Source organism: Nerophis ophidion, linkage group LG13 (genome assembly GCF_033978795.1).
Source record: "Nerophis ophidion isolate RoL-2023_Sa linkage group LG13, RoL_Noph_v1.0, whole genome shotgun sequence".
Taxonomy (NCBI): Eukaryota; Metazoa; Chordata; class Actinopteri; order Syngnathiformes; family Syngnathidae; genus Nerophis; species Nerophis ophidion.
In genome coordinates, this window is record NC_084623.1 from 8,418,725 (window position 1) to 8,439,207 (window position 20,483).

Below are 20,483 nucleotides of genomic sequence, written 5' to 3' on the forward strand. Positions count from 1 at the left end.
ACGTTTGTGTTGTTTTGTCTTCATGCAGACACATTCATGTATTCATTCAATATCTAATCAAATATTAATGTCAAAGAGGAAATGTACAGTCGAGTATGTAAATATTTGTTATTCCAAACTGTACACTATTGTTTGTAGCAAATATAGTAATTGCTTCTATAGTACATTTTTAGTCTACTTTCTCCTTTCCATCCTCTGTAACTGAATAATTCCCCTTGTGGATCAATAAAGTCATACCAAAGACTATAAAAATGGGACCCATTACCTCCCTGCTTGGCACTCAACATCAAGGGTTGGAATTGGGGGGTTGAATCGCCAAAAATTATTCCCGGGCGCGGCCACAGCTCCTGCTCACTGCTCCCCTCACCTCAGGGACAAGTGTGTCCTGATTGCCGACCTGGGGCCGGTGTGTCCTGATTACCAATCGGGAACAAGTGTGTGTCCTAATGGCCGATCGGGGACCGGTCTGTCCTGATTGCCAATCAGGGACTGGTGTTCCCTGATTGCCAATCGGGGACAAGGGTGTCCTGATTGCAAATCAGGGACCGGTGTGTCCTGATTGCCGATCGGGGACAGGTGTGTCCCAATTGCCAATTGGGGACAAGTGTGTCCTGATTGCCAATCGGGGACAAGGGTGTCTTGATTGCAAATCAAGGACCGGTGTGTCCTGATTGCCGATCGGGGACAGGTGTGTCCCAATTGCCAATCGGGGACGGGACAGGTGTGTCCTGATTGCAAATCGGGAACAAGTGCATCGTAATTGCCAATCGAGGACAGGTTTATCCTGATTGCCGCTCGGGCACTGGTGTGTCCTGATTGGAAATCAGGGACCGGTGTGTCCTGATTGCCAATCGGGGACAAGTGTGTCCTGTCTCCAGATCGGGTAAAAGTGTGTCCTGATTGCCAATTGGGGACGGGACAGGTGTGTCCTGATTGCAAATAAGGGTCCTCTGGGTCCTGATTGCCAATTGAGGACCGGTGTGTCCTGATTGCCAATCAGGGACAGGTGTGTCCCAATTGCCAATCGAGGACAAGTGTGTCCTGATTGCTGATCGGGTGTAAGTGCGTCCTGATTGCCAATCGGGAACAAGTGTGTCCTAATTGCCGATCGAGGACAGGTTTGTCCTGATTGCCGATTGGGCACCGGTGTGTCCTGATTGGAAATCAGGGACCGGTGTGTCCTGATTGCCAATCGAGGACCGGTGTGTCCCACTTGCCAATCAGGGACAAGTGTGTCCTGATTGCCGATCGGGGAAAAGTTTGTCCTGATTGCCAATTGGGGACGGGACAGGTGTGGCTTGATCGGCAATCGGGAACAAGTGTGTCCTGATTGCCGATCGAGGTCAGGTGTGTCCTGTTTGCCAATTAGGGACCGGTGCGTCCTGATTGACAATCGGGGACAAGTGTGTCCTGATTGCAGATCGGGGACAAGTGTGTCCTGATTGCCAATCAAGTAAAAGAGTGTCCTGATTGCCAATTGGGGACGGGACAGGTGTGTCCTGATTGCAAATCGGGAACAAGTGTGTCCTGATTGCCGATCGAGGACAGGTGAGTCCTGTTTGCCAATTAAGGACCGGTGTGTCCTGATTGCCAATCTGGGACAAGTGTGTCCTGATTGCCATTCGGGGACAGGTGTGTCCTGATTGCCAATCTGGGACAAGTGTTTCCTGACATCCAATCGGGGACCTGTGTGTCCTGATTGCCGATCGGGGACAGGTGAGGGAGCCAGCGCTCAGACAGGAAAAGCAATGGCAAAACGCAGGCAAACAGGAAATTAAATTAAAAAATAAGAGCGCTGGAGAGGAAATTAAAATAAATAAAAATCCCAGAAGCTAATAATACTTTGTTTTTATACTCTAAATGTGTATATTCCTTTTAAAATGCATTTTATATATTTCATTTTAGTTGTATTACTGTTTTTATTTGCTTGTTTCTTCCCATATTTCAGAATAAATGCGTTCATTTCCAACACAAGACGCCTTCAGTGCGAAACGGCAACTTTTTTCCCGGCAGCTCTGAACCCAGGCCACCCTAAAAGTCATCATTATAATTTACTCGCCCTCCAACTCGGCTTTTCTTTGGAGTCCAACAACTCCAGAAGGCTTGACTGTTTCAAGCTGCTCACACTTGAAAATCCCCACAGTTTACAAGTGTGATTTCTTTTGATCCGAGCTGGCTCTCCGTGCAAGAAGCAGGTTTGCTGGCTGCATGTGTGCAACCATCACATGACACCCGGGGCCGCAAGTGGAGGGTTTTTTTTTTTTTCGGGCTCCGTGCAGACATATGTTTCCAATGTTCCTAAAAGGCATGCGCTGGGCCTCCATTGCCAGAGAGATCAAACCTAACCACACCCCTTTTAGTCGGTTTTTGGCAGATCAAAGGAAAGATCATCAGAAAATGATCGTTTACAAAATTAAATAAAACAGTTAGAAATAACACAATAGTTTATATTTTACATTACATAACATCTCCCGGCACACCAGCAAAGGAAAATGAAGATGTAAATAAATGATATACTGAATAATTAAATGAGGATTAGGTTAATTATGTGACTGTTCATTAAGCATTATTATCAATTATAGTAAGTAAATAATCATTTCATAATTTAAAACATCTGCTTGTAGTCTGCATGATTCAGGGGTGTCCAAAGTGTGGCCCGCAGCTAATTGTTTACCGGCCCGCCACACATTCTGGAAATGCTATTGCAAAAATAAATTAAATCTGCGAGCAGCGTTGGACGGCCCCGCCTTTGGCTGCAGCCCCCGCGACCCAAGCCCTGGTCTAAGTCAGTCCCCCGTAGAGGTTTTTGTTTTATGTCTCGAGGACATTCCTAACGAAGGTTACAAGTAGTTTTGTCTGTGTTTTTTTCACAGGGGGCGCTAGAGCGCAAATTTGATTGATGTCCCAATACTTTTGCCTAGTGTTAGTCCTAAGTGTCCCGATACTTTTGTCCAGTGGTTGTCCTAAGTGTCCCAATACTTTTGTCTAGTGTACCTACCTCCTCTGTATTGAGACAACAGCAGCGCAGTGGTTCTTTGAAGGGTCATAAAATCAAAACCGGAGCAGTAATCAAAACTATTTCGATAACTTTTAATCAGAAGGGTTCAAACTCTCTCCTGTGCGAGTTTGAAGCCGAAACGACCAACGCGCTCAGAGGAAATAATGTTTGAAGACAGGTGACGGGTTTTTACAGAACTTTTGATTTGAAGGGGTAATTGCCATTTTTCTGTTGATTTTTGCTGAAGGATGTCAATTATTAAAATGTAGGTCTAAGTGAGACCTACATAGAGGTTTTTGTTTAATGTCTTTCCGGCATTCCTACCGGAAGTTACAAGCAGTTTTGTCTGTATTTTCTTCCTAGGAGCAGTATTTTCTGTGTTTTATTCAAAAATTGCGCTAGAGCGCAATTTTGAGTTTTTGGTTTTGTTTTTTTTATTAGATTGTTTTTTCCGCCAGTCCTGATAGGTGTGTCAAGTTTGGTGAGTTTTGAAGCATTTTAAGGGGGTCAAATTACAGCGCAAAGAGACAAAAAAATGCATATTTTTAGGCAAATTTTGCTTTGAAGGGATTTTTGCAACATTTTTGTTGATTTTTGCCCTAGAAAGTACAATTATGAAATCTAGGTCTAAGTCAGCCCTACATAGAGGTTTTTGTTTCATGTCTTTCCGGCGTTCCTACCGGAAGTTACAAGCAGTTTTGTCTGTATTTTCTTCCTAGGAGCAGTATTTTCTGTGTTTTATTCAAAAATTGCGCTAGAGCGCAATTTTGAGTTTTTGGTTTTGGTTTCCGTTTTTTATTAGATTGTTTTTTCCGCCAGTCCTGATAGGTGTGTCAAGTTTGTTGAGTTTTGAAGCATTTTAAGGGGGTCAAATTACAGCACAAAGAGACAAAAAATGCATATTTTTAGGCAAATTTTGCTTTGAAGGGATTTTTGCAACATTTTTGTTGATTTTTGCCCTAGAAAGTACAATTATGAAATCTTGGTCTAAGTCAGCCCTACATAGAGGTTTTTGTTTCATGTCTCAATGACATTCTTAATGGAAGTTACAAGCAGTCTGTTTTTTTTTTTTTCCTAGGGGGCGCTAGAGCACAATTTTGATTTTAAGGGTTTGATTGTTTTATAAGTCGGGGTGGCCCGCCGTACCGATGTGTGTGTCAAATTTGGTGAGTTTTGAAGCATGTTAAGGGGGTCAAATTACAGCGCATAGGTGCAGATTAATAATAATAATAATAATAAAGAATAATAATAAAACGCACAAAATTCAATAGGTCCTTTGGCCATGCGGGCCCTAAAAAAACATTTTAAAAAAGTGGAATGAGGTGCAATATAACTAGAAAAAGTTGGCTGTTTTTTTTTCTTTTGTCTTTCTCAATTTTTCATTTTTTTTTTGCAATTGCGCCAAAAAAATAAAAATTTATCTAACACTAATAATGAATTATTGATCTATTCAAGGCTCCAATTGTTTCAAATATTTCACTTTAAAATGTTTAACGTGGAAAATATTGCATATATTGTGTGGTTGCCATACAAAACGTTGTTTTCTGTGAAAAAAGAGCATAAAAAACAAACAAAATAAAAGTTCAAACGTAAAATCGACAGATATATCTGAAGTTGATCTTGTAACTTAGGTGAAAAAATAATAATAAAAATGTATCACTTAATGAGTGGATCCCAGATATATTTAATGAGATTTTATTTATCTTTTCACTGAGATCACTCAAAAATATTAATGAATTAAAATCAATAGTGTCCTGCATTATTGATCTTTTTAAGGATGTAATTACTTCACATCAAAAATTGCTTTCTGAATGTTTTGGGCAGTGGGGGAAATACTGCATATTTTAGTTTTATTATATATATTAAAAAAAAAGTTGTCTATGGCAAAAAAGGCATAATATCAACGCAAACTTTATATATTGTAGAGATTTACTGTAAGCGTTAGATAATTAAAAAACAAATAATAATTTGACTTGTTTTTAACATTTTAGTGACTTGGACACTTTATGGCCCCTGGAAGCCCTAGAGGTCCCAAAAAAAAATCCATATATTTTGTTATGGTTTGAAAATAAAAAAATATCAAAACGGCCCCTGCATGCCTTAATATTTCTGTGTGCGGCGCTCAGTGGAAAAAGTTTGGACACCCCTGGCATAATTGCTCAATATATTGTGATTTTTTAAAAAAATCTAATATTTATTGGAATTTTTATCCATCCATCCATTTCCTACCGCTTGTCCCTTTTTTTTGGAGGGGGGGGCAATGCAGCTGTAATTTTTATAAGAACACACATACATAGACTTAAAGAAAATATATATATATATATAAATAGAGGTGGCGACTTGTCCAGGGTGTACGCCACCTTCCGCCCGATTGCAGCTGAGATAGGCACTGGCGGCTCCCCCGGTGTCCCCAAAGGGAATAAGCGGTAGAAAATGGATGGATGGAAGGTATTTAAAGTTTAAAAAAGGGGGGGAAGAAGCGTAATTGTGTTTATAAATAAACAAATCCATGCATCCATCCATTTTCTACTGCTTGTCCCTTTTTTGGGGAGGCTGCAGGGGTTGCCCGAATTCAGCTGGATTTCTTATAAGAACAAATATACATAGACTTAGAAACATACATAGACGTAAATACTTCTCTTGTTGCCTTATTTTGTACTTGACTTTATTAAATGTATTTATATTATCATTTGGTGCTGGAGCAGGAGGGACAAAAAGGAAGACTGAGGGGGAAATTGTGGCGGACAAGAGGGGGATAAGACAGCAAACACAACAACAACAACAACAATAAAGCAACATCAGCAAATAGGATAAGTACTAATATGATGATAAAAGTGATAGCAAAGAAGCAGTTAGCGAGATAAATAATAATACAGAAATGACAATGAGCATTTTTACACTACAAATTGAGTGATACAAATACTAGTAGAAACAGCACTTTTGACAATGATTAATACCAATAATTGACCTCTATTATCAACAATACATATACGTAATGATAACTAGAGATACACAAAAAAAAGCTGAAAATAACAGAGGGCAAGAAAAAGACGCAACCTATATTAACCTTGTAGATTGTTATAGTAAAATAGGCTAAGCTTTGTCAGTGTGCCGTGTGTGTCTCAGGTTGCTGCTCTGTAATTGACCAGGAAACGGCCAAAATTCAGCGAGTTCTATTAAACTGTACAAAAAATTATAACAAATGTTGATATTTATGTTCTGTTATCATCATTTCTTCTTATTTCAAACATGCGTACAGTCACATTTTTTTCTCCACGACATGTCCGAAAAGGAGTAGGAAGGAGCAAATCTTAAAAAATCCTACTTCTTTTCTACCTTTCCCCGTGTGTCTTTAAGAGTTGTATGTTTATTTATAAACTAGGAGTTCTGTTTTGTTTATTAGATTTTGTGTGCAATCACACCTCCTCCTCCAAACCTTTTCTGCTAGTTACTATTGTAACTATTATTATCATTTTTGTTGTATTAAATGAAATACATAGAAGCACATTGCTGAGCACAAATAATAATAAATCTTTTTTTTCCCCCCCTCCCTCATCCTTGCGGCTCCCCCTGGAGAATTCCAACCTATTTGCCATGTGGCAGGTTTCCTTACAGTTTGATCTATTCTAGTAACTCTTTATTATTCATATGACTATTTGTTGTCTTCGCCTGCTGCGTCTTTGTGATCCTTTTTTACTGTGTACTGTAAAATAAATTAAAATAAAAAGTCTGGTATATTTTGTATGGTTGTCAAATAAATTGGAAGCGATTCTTATTTGTAATGATTCTTAATCGATTAAAAAAACATATATATATATATTGTTTTTTTGATAAAATTGTTTTTAATAAAAATATATGTATACATGTGTATGTATGAGTATATATGTAATAAAAAATAAAAATAATTATAATAATAAAAAAAATATATGTATTTTTATTATTATTATCATTATTATTATTTGTACTTTATATACATATACATATATACATCCATCCATCCATTTTCTACCGCTTATTCCCTTTGGGGTCGCGGGGGGCGCTGGTGCCTATCTCAGCTACAATCGGGTGGAAGGCGGCGTACACCCTGGACAAGTCGCCACCTCATCGCAGTTAATCAACTATATATATGTGTATATATATACAAACATACATATATATATATATATGTATGAGTATATATGTATATGTGTGTATATATGTAATAAAAATAAAAAAAATAATAATAATAAACAATAATAAAAAAATATATATATATACATATATATATATATATATATATATATATATATATATATATACATATACATATATATATATATATATATATATATATATATATATATATATATATATATATATATATATATATATATATATATATATATATATATATATTTATAGCTTGATTGGTCCTAGTGTGTGAATGTGAGTGCTTCTGTTTTTTCGACGAAGAATATTAGAGAAATATTTCTTCCAACTTATTATGATTAAAATTCAAAAAAATGATTCTGGCAAATCTAGAAAATCTGAAGAATCAAATTTAAATCTTAATTCAAAGTCTTTTGAATTTCTTTCAAAATTTTTGTTCTGGAAAATCTAGAATAAATAATGATTTGTCTTTGTTAGAAATATAGCTTGGTCCAATTTGTTATATATTCTAACAAAGTGCAGATTGGATTTTAACCTATTTAAAACATGTCATCAAAATTCTAAAATTAATCTTAATCAGGAAAAATTACTAATGATGTTCCATATATTCTTTTTTTAATTTTTTCAAAAAGATTCGAATGAGCTAGTTTTTCTCTTCATTTCTTCGGTTGAATTTTGAATTTTAAAGAGTTGAAATTGAAGATAAACTATGTTTCAAATTTGTATTTTCATTTTTGTTGTCGTTTTTCCTATTTTAAACCGTTCAATTAAGTATTTTTTTTTCATCATTTATTCTCTACAAAAAACCTTCCGTATGTGGTCCTCTCCAAGGTTCTCATAGTCATCATTGTCACCGACGTCCCACTGGGTGTGAGTTTTCCTTGCCCTTCTGTGGGTTTGTGCAGCCCTTTGAGACACTAGTGATTTATTCCATCCATCCATGCATCATCTTCCGCTTATCCGAGGTCGGGTCGTGGGGGTAGCAGCCTAAGCAGGGAAGCCCAGACTTCCCTCTCCCCAGCCACTTCGTCCAGCTCTTCCCGGGGGATCCCGAGGCGTTCCCAGCCGGGAGACATAGTCTTCCCAACGTGTCCTGGGTCTTCCCCGTGGCCTGCTACCGGTTGGACGTGCCCTAAACACTTCCTTAGGGAGGCGTTCGGGTGGCATCCTGACCAGATGCCCGAACCACCTCATCTGGCTCCTCTCGATGTGGAGGAGCAGCGGCTTTACTTTGAGTTCCTCCCGGATGACAGAGCTTCTCACCCTATCTCTAAGGGAGAGAACCGCCACACGGCGGAGGAAACTCATTTCGGCCGCTTGTACCCGTGATCTTATCCTTTCGGTCATGACCCAAAGCTCACGACCATAGCTGATCCGCCTCCGCTTGAGATGGTTTCCTGTGGACGGGACTCTCGCTGCGGTCTTGGATCCGCTTTGAACTGAACTCTCGCGGCTGTGTTGGAGCCACTATGGATTGAACTTTCACAGTATCATGTTAGACCCGCTTGACATCCATTGCTTTCGGTCCCCTGGATGTGAATTCTCCCTGCCCACTGGGTGTGAGTTTTCCTTGCCCTTTTGTGGGTTCTTCCGAGGATGTTGTAGTCGTAATGATTTGTGCAGTCCTTTGAGACATTTGTGATTTGGGGCTATATAAATAAACATTGATTGATTGATGACTGCCAGCAATGTGGACCAAGCTCTGAAACTGATCATACAGGGAGCGGTGATTTACTGATTTAGGGCTATATACATGAACATTGATTGATTGATTGAAATTGGCTACTTCTGGAAATTTATTTAAGTGTGTATCAAACTGCGGCGTCTTCAGTAATGCGGACGTTGTACCGATCCGTTGTGGTGAAGAAGGAGCTGAGCCGGAAGGCAAAGCTCTCAATTTACCGGTCGATCTACGTTCCCATCCTCACCTATGGTCATGAGCTTTGGGTCGTGACCGAAAGGATAAGATCACGGGTACAAGCGGCCGAAATTAGTTTTTTCCGCCGTGTGGCGGGGCTCTCCCTTAGAGATAGGGTGAGAAGCTCTGCCATCCGGGAAGAACTCAAAGTAAAGCCACTGCTCCTTCACATCGAGAGGAGCCAGATGAAGTGGTTCGGGCATCTGGTCAGGATGCCACCCGAACGCCTCCCTAGGGAGGTGTTTAGGGCACGTCCAACCGGTAGGAGGCCACGGGGAAGACCCAGGACACGTTGGGAAGACTATGTCTCCCGGCTGGCCTGGGAACGCCTCGGGATCCCCCGGGAAGAGCTAGACGAAGTGGCTGGGGAGAGGGAAGTCTGGGTTTCCCTGCTTAGGCTGTTGCCCCCGCGACCTGACCTCGGATAAGCGGAAGATGATGGATGGATGGATGGATGGATGGATGGTATCAAACTGGTAGCCCTTCACATTAATCAGTACCCAAGAAGTAGCTCTTGGTTTCATAAAGGTTGGTCTGCAGTAACCAAACGCGCATCCCTGTGATATTTGAGCCTCGCCGGCCGCCGTAGTCAGACTATTACTTCCCAACAACAACACGCAACTGTCAAGGAAACTTCTGCTTCTCACGCCGCTGCACTGATTTAAATCCGCAGTTAACTTTACCCACCACTTTTATAACCTCAGACGAACAAGGATATATTTAAGTCGTCTTTTTTTCTTCCCCAAAAGCTGCCACTTCGTACCAAGTTGACTTTGATAGTCGGTAAGTGTTGTTTTCGTCCAAAAGTGTAGTTAGCATTAAGCTAAGTGTTGTTACAGTAACATGACCTTTAGTATTGTTGCTTTGCTCGCCACAAGACGATATAAGTCCACAGTTTGCCCCGTTTTAGTCGGTGTCTAAATAAGCAAATACTTTCACGAGGTGTGTGTTTGCAGGAACGTGCAGCAACATGATGCATGGCAGGGATAGTTGGAACTTGTCAGCATTGCAGCCGACATGTTTCATATTAACGCCTTTTTCATCGTGTGGTACATTAAATGAAACATTATATTGCTGTTGTACAAACCCCGTTGCCATATGAGTTGGGAAATTGTGTTGGATGTAAATATAAACGGAGTACAATGATTTGCAAAATCCTTTTCAACCCATATTCAGCTGAATGCACTACAAAGGCAAATAATAATTCAATCAATCAATCAATCAATGTTTACTTATATAGCCCTAAATAACTAGTGTCTCAAAGGGCTGCACAAACCACTACGACATCCTCCGTAGGCCCACATAAGGGCAAGGAAAACTCACACCCAGTGGGACGTCGGTGACAATGATGACTATGAGAACCTTGGAGAGGAGGAAAGCAATGGATGTCGAGCGGGTCTAACATGATACTGTGAAAGTTCAATCCATAATGGATCCAACACAGTCGCGAGAGTCCAGTCCAAAGCGGATCCAACACAGCAGCGAGAGTCCCGTTCACAGCGGAGCCAGCAGGAAACCATCCCAAGCGGAGGCGGATCAGCAGCGCAGAGATGTCCCCAGCCGATACACAGGCGAGCAGTACATGGCCACCGGATCGGACCGGACCCCCTCCACAAGGGAGGGTGGGACATAGGAGAAAAAGAAAAGAAACGGCAGATCAACTTGGAATTCATGGCTGCAACATGTGCCAAAGTAGTTGGGAAAGGGCATGTTCACCACTGTGTTACATCACCTTTTCTTTTAAAGGTCAATCAATCAATGTTTATTTATATAGCCCTAAATCACAAATGTCTCAAAGGACTGTACAAACCATTACGACTACAACATCCTCGGAAGAACCCACAAAAGGGCAAGGAAAACTCACACCCAGTGGGCAAGTGGGCAGGGAGAATTCACATCCAGTGGTACGCAAGTGAAGTGAAGTGAATTATATTTATATAGCGCTTTTCTCTAGTGACTCAAAGCGCTTTACATTGTGAAACCCAATATCTAAGTTACATTTAAACCAATGTGGGTGGCACTGGGAGCAGGTGGGTAAAGTGTCTTGCCCAAGGACACAACGGCAGTGACTAGGATGGCGGAAGCGGGATTCGAACCTGCAACCCTCCAAGTTGCTGGCACGGCCGCTCTACCAACCGAGCTATACCACCCCCTAGGACCTCAGAAGTGGCCAACACCCCCCCCTCTAGGGGACCGGAAAGCAATGGATGTCGAGCGGGTCTAACATGATACTGTGAAAGTTCAATCCATAGTGGCTCCAACACAGCCGCGAGAGTTCGGTTCAAAGCGGATCCAAGACAGCAGCGAGAGTCCCGTCCACAGGAAACCATCCCAAGCGGAGTCGGATCAGCAGCGTAGGGATGTCCCCAATCGATACACAGGCGAGCGGTCCATCCTGGGTCCCGACGAGCGGTCCATCCTGGGTCTCGACTCTGGACAGCCAGTACTTCATCCATGGTCATCGGACCGGACCCCCTCCACAAGGGAGGGGGGGACATAGGAGAAAAAAGAAAAGAAGCGGCAGATCAACTGGTCTAAAAAGGAGGTCTATTTAAAGGCTAGAGTATACAGATGAGTTTTAAGGTGAGACTTAAATACTTCTACTGAGGTAGCATCTCGAACTGTTACCGGGAGGGCATTCCAGAGTACTGGAGCCCGAACGGAAAACTAGACTTTTTTTGGGCTTTAGGAATCACTAATAAGCCGGTGAGTCTTTTGAACGCAGATTTCTTGCCGGGACATATGGTACAATACAATCGGCAAGATAGGCTGGAGCTAGACCGTGTAGTATTTTATTACGTAAGTAGTAAAACCTTAAAGTCACATCTGAAAGTCACAAAGGTGAACATTATCACAATTTCAGAAGGGTTAAAACCAACAAAAATCAGTTCCCAGTGGCTTATTTTATTTTTCGATGTTTTTTTCAAAATTTTACCTGCCCCGGAATATCCCTAAAAAAAAAGCTTTAAAGTGCCTGATTTTCGCTATCTGCGAAGCCACTGTCCATATACCTGTGACGTCACATATCGATGCCAATACAAAGAATTGGTGGATACCACAGCAAGATATAGCGACATTAGCTCGGATTCGGACTCGGATTTCAGCGGCTTTAGCGATTCAACAGATTACGCATGTATTGAAACGGATGGTTGGAGTATGGAGGCAGATAGCGAAAACGAAATTGAAGAAGAAACTGAAGCTATTCGGCCATGTTTGCCTTAACATCGCCAGTAAAATGTGCAGACCAACGATTCTAAAGTTTCGCATCTTGTGACACTGGATCAACTTGAATCCGTCGATTGGTAAGTGTTTGTTTGTCATTAAAAGTGGGTGGAGGGAAAGGCTGGATGCAAATATAGCTATAAATGTACATACAGCTAGCCTAAATATCATGTTAGCGTCGATTAGCTGGCAGTCATGCCGCGACCACATATGTCTGATTAGCACATAAGTCAATAACATCAACAACACTCACCTTTGTGATTTTGTTGACTTTATCGTTGAGAATGCATCTGCTTTGAGTGTCGCAGGATATCCAGACATTCTTTGCCATCTCTGTGCCATGTCTGTCGTAGCATCGCCGGTAAAAACCAAACGAGGCACTTTCGCATCTCTTGACACTGGAGCAACTTAAATCCGTCGATCGGTAAGTGTTTGTTTGGCATTAAATGTGGGTGGAAGGAAACGTAATATAGTTGCAGATGCATCTGCAGGTTATCCATACATCTCTGTACCATATCTGCTTTAGCAGCGCCGTAAATAGCATGTTAGCATCGATTAGCGTTGCATGTTAGCATCGATTAGCTGGCAGTCAACATCAACAAAACTCACCTTTGTGGATTTCGTTGACTTTATAGTTGCAAATGCATCTACAGGTTATCCATACATCTCTGTGTCATGTCTGTTTTTAGCACCGCCGGTAAATAGCATGTTAGCATCGATTAGCGTTGCATGTTAGCATCGATTAGATGGCAGTCACGCCGCAACCAAATATGTCTTGATTAGCACAATAGTCAACATCAACAAAACTCACCTTTGTGATTTTGTTGAATTTATCGTTGCAAATGCATCTGCAGGTTATCCATACATCTCTGTGCCATGTCTGTCATCGCCGCTAAAATGTGGAGACACCCCGGCACATTCAATGGGGGGTCTAGCGGCAGACACTTTGGCATCTTCGGGCCAGTGGTGCAACTTGAATCCCTCCCTGTTAGTGTTGTTACACCCTCCGACAACACACCCGACGAGGCATGATGTCTCCAAGGTTTCCAAAAAATAGTAAAAAAAAACGGAAAATAACAGAGCTGAGACCCGGTGTTTGTAATGGTTTGAAAATGAAAATGACGGCTGTGTTATATCGGAGTTCTGACGTCAGAAAGGCGTTTAATTCGCCAAAATTCACCCATTTAGAGTTCGGAAATCGGTAAAAAAAATAGATGGGTCTTTTTTCTGCACCATCAAGGTATATATTGACGCTTACATAGGTCTGGTGATAATTGTTCTCCTTTAATCTGATTAAAAATATCAATCATTTGACAGCATTAGTATACTAGTTTTATTTATGAAGTACTGGCTGTCCAGAGTCGGGACCCAGGATGGACCGCTCGCCTGTTTATCGGTTGGGGACATCTCTACGCTGCTGATCCGCCTCCGCTTGGGATGGTTCCTGTGGACGGGACTCTCGCTGCTGTCTTGGATCCGCTTTGAACTGAACTCTCGCGGCTGTGTTGGAGCCACTATGGATTGAACTTTCACAGTATCATGTTAGACCCGCTCGACATCCATTGCTTTCGGTCCCCTAGAGGGGGCGGGGGGTTGCCCACATCTGAGGTCCTCTCCAAGGTTTCTCATAGTCAGCATTGTCACTGGCGTCCCACTGGATGTGAATTCTCCCTGCCCACTGGGTGTGAGTTTTCCTTGCCCTTTTGTGGGTTCTTCCGAGGATGTTGTAGTCGTAATGATTTGTGCAGTCCTTTGAGACATTTGTGATTTGGGGCTGTATAAATAAACATTGATTGATTGATTGATTGATATTCTGTGTCAGTCTATTTATTAACATTTACATTCGATACGGTGTGTCTTTTTTTTAAAGCAACACAAGACCGCCTAAAACCCACAGACGGACCGTGATGGTGTCCGAACAGAACCGAAGGTTCCCTTGTCTCCTGCACGTCCACACTTTCCTGGGAGTGAAGTGATTAGGACCTTTAGAGAAACGTCGGTGAAGATGTCTTTCGTGTCTTTTGGAACGGAGATTCTGAAGTGATGGAGAACAAGGAGCACAGGTGAACACACACACACACACACACACACATTTTCAGGACTGACAAAATAACGTGGTCGTTGTCTGTCGCCCGTGCCCAACAGCGGTCTTGCAGAAGAGCAGGACACCGTGCCTCCTCAGCAAGGACTTCTCCACATTTGGAAGTCAGGGGGACCCAGTGAGCCCCTTTGCCCAGAAATTGTGCGTCTTCCCCAGTGTGTCCTGCAGGTGGCCCTGGGAGAACACCATGGACTCCTGCTGGCACAGGGTAAGATGCTGGACGGTATGGAAGGGATTCACATGGTCCCATTAATCATTTTGCAATGCAGTCTGCTGAAATGACGGGAAGCGCCACTCGACATAGCAACTGACGTGGTTAAAGTTGAAATCGTCACAAAACACACTTTAAGATATTCAACCCTCTATTGGCGGCTGAAGTGGATAGTGCCCCAGCCCCAATTTGTCACGTTTCATGTGTCAGGTAAACCGCGACCAATAGGGCCATATAAATCCACTCCTTACTTCAATCTCATTGTGTATCAAGTGGAATCTTAAGTGTTTTTGTTAGTAGATAAGAGATGTTTACAAAAATGGAATGTGAAAGGGCTGCAAGATTTTGAGGAAAAAACTGCCCATTTTCTCTTCAAAATTGCGAGTGTGATTCGAATCGGAAGTCTTATATTTTATGCATGTATCGTAAATTCCGGGCTACCGGTATTTAAGTCCATCTATCCATCCATCCATACGGCTTATTCCCTTTCGGGGTCGCGGGGGGCACTGGCGCCTATCAGCTACAATCGGGCGGAAGGCGGTGTACACCCTGGACAAGTCGCCACCTCATCGCAGGGCCAACACAGATAGACAGACAACATTCACACTCACATTCACACACTAGGGCCAATTTAGTGTTGCCAATCAACCTATCCCCAGGTGCATGTCTTTGGAGGTGGGAGGAAGCCGGAGTACCCGGAGGGAACCCACGCATTCACGGGGAGAACATGCAAACTCCACACAGAAAGATCCTCAGCCTGGAATTGAACCCAGGACTGCAGGACCTTCGTATTGTGAGGCAGACGCACTAACCCCTCTGCCACCGTGAAGCCCGGTATTTAAGTCGCAACCACCAAATTTGAGAAGAAATAAATGTATTTTCATATATTAGCCGCAGATATATACAGGTATGAAAGATTTTCTAACTGTTTATTTACATACTTTAATTGTTTTCCGAACGGTGCCTGCAACACGGCAGAAAAACGGCTGATCAGACAAACAGAGGACATCGTCATGGACTCACTAACCCCGGAAGCTTGCTCTCCAATCAGCTAAACAGACCACTGTGACGTTTTGCTGAATTTACAAAACTGAAACAATACAAGAAGAAAAATTATAAGTTAGTAATACTAACATAGACACTTCTAAACGTGTTAGCATAATAGCTAATGCTGACGGCGTTAGCTTCATTACGTTATGATAGCACGTACAAATAGACATGAAAACACTCCTACAGACATCACACATGGGACGGTTTTGTAAGTACGAATAGTATTAGTTATATTGTAAAACTTACAAACGTTTCTTAGTGCAGTGTTTTTCAACCTTTTTTGAGCCAAAGCCCACTTTTTTCAATTGAAAAAAGGTGGAGGCACACCACCAGCAGAAATCATAAAAAAATTAAACTTAGTTGACAGTAAAAAGTCGTTGTTGCAGTTGTTGGATATGACTTAAAAGCATAACCAAGCATGCATCACTATAGCTCTTGTCTCAAAGTTGGTGTACTGTCACCACCTGTCACATCACACTTTGACTTATTTAGACTTTTTTACTGTTCTTCAGTGTGTAGTGTTTTAGTTCTTGCCTGCGCTCCTATTTTGGTGTTTTCTCCTCTTTTTTTGCTGTTTTCCTGTAGTAGTTCATGTCTTCCTTTGAGCGATATTTCCCACATCTACTTTGTTTTAGCAATCAAGAATATTTCAGTTGTTTTATCCTTCTTTGTGGGAACATTGTTGATTGTCATGTCATGTTCGGATGTACATTGTGGACGCCGTCTTTGCTCCACAGTAAGTCCTTGCTGTCGTCCAGCATTTTGTTTTTGTTTACTTTGTAGCCATTTCAGTTTTAGTTTCGTTCTGCATAGCCTTCCCTAAGCTTCAATGCCTTTTTTTAGAAGCACACACCTATTGTTTATTTTTGGTTTAAGCATTAGACACCTTTTTACCTGCACCCTGCCTCCCGCTGTTTCCAACACCTACAAAGTTGCTGCCACCTCCTGATATTTAAGAGTATTACACGGTTACTCTGCCGTGCTCTAGACAGCACCGACATTCAACAACAACACATTATTTGCAGACTATAATTACTGGTTTGCAAAAATATCTTTAACCCAAATTGGTGAAACTACGTAATCTCTCACGGCACACCAGACTGTATCTCACGGGACAGTCGTGCCGCGGCACAGTGGTTGAAAAACACTGGCTTAGAGTGATGAACGAAGAATCCATACAAGTAGAAACTCTACGGACGACTCGAAGACGGAACAGCACTTGTACTTCCGGTTGAAAACTCAGTCTAAACAGAAGGGCACTGCAGCACCAGCAGTGAGCGAACTTGTCCAAAAGATGGCTCCTTTTGTACAAACCCCGTTTCCATATGAGTTGGGAAATTGTGTTAGATGTAAATATAAACGGAATACAATGATTTGCAAATCCTTTTCAACCCATATTCAGTTGAATGCACTACAAAGACAAGATATTTGATGTTCAAACTCATAAACTTTATTTTTTTTATTTGCAAATAATAATTACCGGTAACTTAGAATTTCATGGCTGCACCATGTGCCAAAGTAGTTGGGAAAGGGCATGTTCACCACTGTGTTACGTCACTTTTTCTTTTAACAACAATCAATAAACGTTTGGGAACTGAGGAAACTAATTGTTGAAACTTTGAAAGTGGAATTATTTCCCATTCTTGTTTTATGTAGAGCTTCAGTCGTTCAATAGTCCGGGGTCTCCGTTGTAGTATTTTACACTTCATAATTGCGCCACACATTTACGATGGGAGACAGGTCTGGACTGCAGGCGGGCCAGGAAAGTACCCGCACTCTTTTTTTACGAAGCCACGCTGTTGTAACATGTGCTGAATGTGGCTTGGCATTGTCTTGCTGAAATAAGCAGGGGCGTCCATGAAAAAGACGGCGCTTAGATGGCAGCATATGTGGTTCCAAAACCTGTATGTACCTTTCAGCATTAATGGTGCCTTCACAGATGTGTAAGTTACCCATGCCTTGGGCACTAATGCACCCCCATACCATCACAGATGCTGGCTTTTAAATTTTGCGTCGATAACAGTCTGGATGGTTCGCTTCCCCTTTGGTCCGGATGACACGATGTCGAATATTTCCAAAAACAATTAGAAATGTGGACTCGTCAGACCACAGAACACTTTTCCACTTTGCATCAGTCCATCTTAGATGATCTCGGGCCCAGAGAAGCCGGCGGCATTTCTGGATGTTGTTGATAAATGGCTTTCGCTTTGCATAGTAGAGCTTTAACTTGCACTTACAGATGTAGCGACAAACTGTATTTAGTGACAGTGGTTTTCTGAAGTGTTCCTGAGACCATGTGGTGATATCCTTTGGAGATTGATGTCGGTTTTTAATACAGTGCCGTCTGAGGGATCGAAGGTCACGGTCATTCAATGTTGGTTTCCGGCCATGCCGCTTACGTGGAGGGATTTCTCCAGATTCTCTGAACCTTTTGAAGATATTATGGACCGTAGATGTTGAAATCCCTAAATTTCTTGCAATCGCACTTTGAGAAACGTTGTTCTTAAACTGTTTGACTATTTGCTCACGCAGTTGTGGACAAAGGGGTGTACCTCGCCCCATCCTTTCTTGTGGAAGACTGAGCATTTTTTGGAAAGCTGTTTTTATACCCAATCATGGCACCCACCTGTTCCCAATTAGCCTGCACACCTGTGGGATGTTCCAAATAAGTGTTTGATGAGCATTCCTCAACTTTATCAGTATTTATTGCCACCTTTCCCAAATTCTTTGTCACGTGTTGCTAGCATCAAATTCTAAAGTTAATGATTATTTACCAAAAAAAAAATATTTATGAGTTTGAACATCCAATATGTTGTCTTAGTAGCATATTCAACTGAATATGGGTTGAAAAGTATTTGCAAATCATTGTATTCCGTTTATATTTACATCCAACACAATTTCCCAACTCACATTGTATTTTAAACTATTTGCATTACGGCTGTCAGCAAAGAAAAATCCATAAATTAACTCCACCGTTTTATAAACCGCAAGGTTCAAAGCGTTGGGGAAAAAAATACCGTCTTGTAGTCTGGAACTGAAGGTAAACGGCTTTTTGTTGACTAAAACGAGTGCTTATTCATTAGAAGGTGGTCCAGACTGCTTGCTTATTTCTGTAGACTACTGTACTCTTCTCTTCATTGCAGGTCAATATAACATTGGCATAACTTCTTTTTTTTTTTTTTTCTTTTTAAAGGTAAACTTACCACATATTCTTTACAGTCCAAACTTGACATTGCCCCCCTTGTCGTCCCCCAGGTGGTCAGGTGTACTCCTTTGGAGAGCTGCTCTGGAGGGGCCTTAGCGTTCCAGTGTCAACCCCGGTGTTGGAGGTCTCCCTGCAGGGGACGACGGTGGTCCGCGTGGCCTCCGGTGGTTTCCATTGCGGAGCGCTGAGTGAGCAGGGCGGCGTGTACATGTGGGGGGAGAACACTGCTGGACAGTGTGGGCCGACTGAGGGTGGCACAGACTCAAATGTTACTGGTCAGTCATCGCCTCATTTTGTTTTCTTTCCCTCCTTCTCTTGTGGCGCGTTTCCTCTGTGGTTACTACGCTATAATCAAGTCTGTCCTCCTGACATTCATGATTTAGTTTCCATTTTTCTCCTTCTCGTGCATCACTTCAGATTAAGTGGCATTTGTCCCAAACACCCAGTTATGCCTCGTGATCAACAACCACGTGTTTACCTAGAAACGTTCTCATTTAAGCAGCAAAGAAAAGTGTGAGCAAGCTATTTTTTAATCACACAAACCGAAAACTGGATAACATCTCGGAGAAGCTTTCCGCTTTGCAAGGCGAAATTAAACACCCAGTTATGCCTCGTGTTCATTAACCACAGAGCAGTTCACCTACTAACTTTCTCATCTTAGTTAAGCAGCAAAGAAAAATGTGAACTAGCTATCTATTTAATCACACAAATCACAAACTGGAGAACATCTCGGTGAAGCTTCCCGCTTCGCAAGGCAAAAGTAAACACCCAGTTATGCCACGTGTTCACCTAGCAACTTTCTCATCTTAGTTAAGCAGCAAAGAAAAGTGTGAGCCAGCTATTTTTTAATCACACAAACCGAAAACTGGATAACATCTCAGAGAAGCTTACCACTTTGCAAGGCGAAATTAAACACCCAGTTATGCCCTATGTTCGTTAACCACAGAGCAGTTCACCTACTAACTTTCTTATTTTCGTTAAGCAGCAAAGAAAAATGTGAGCTAGCTATCTATTTAATCACACAAATCACAAACTGGATAACATCTCAGAGAAGCTTTCCACTTTGCAAGGTGAAATTAAACACCCAGTTATGCCTCGTGTTCATTAACCACAGAGCAGTTCACCTACTAACTTTCTCATCTTAGTTAAGCAGCAAAGAAAAATGTGAACTAGCTATCTATTTAATCACACAAAACACAAACTGGAGAACATCTCGGTGAAGCTTCCCGCTTCGCAAGGCAAAAGTAAACACCCAGTTATGCCACGTGTTCACCTAGCAACTTTCTCATCTTGGTTAAGCAGCAAAGAAAAGTGTGAGCCAGCTATTTTTTAATCACACAAACCGAAAACTGGATAACATCTCAGAGAAGCTTACCACTTTGCAAGGCGGAATTAAACATCCCGTTATGCCCTATGTTCGTTAACCACAGAGCAGTTCACCTACTAACTTTCTTATTTTCGTTAAGCAGCAAAGAAAAATGTGAGCTAGCTATCTATTTAATCACACAAATCACAAACTGGATAACATCTCAGAGAAGCTTTCCACTTTGCAAGGCGAAATTAAACACCCAGTTATGCCTCGTGTTCATTAACCACAGAGCAGTTCACCTACTAACTTTCTCATCTTAG

At 41.8% G+C, this 20,483-nt stretch overlaps 1 pseudogene; it reads left to right on the forward strand.

Moving 5' to 3' along the window:
* Positions 1–20,483, forward strand: part of LOC133564867 (alsin-like) — a 130,340-nt pseudogene that overhangs the window by 11,045 nt on the left and 98,812 nt on the right.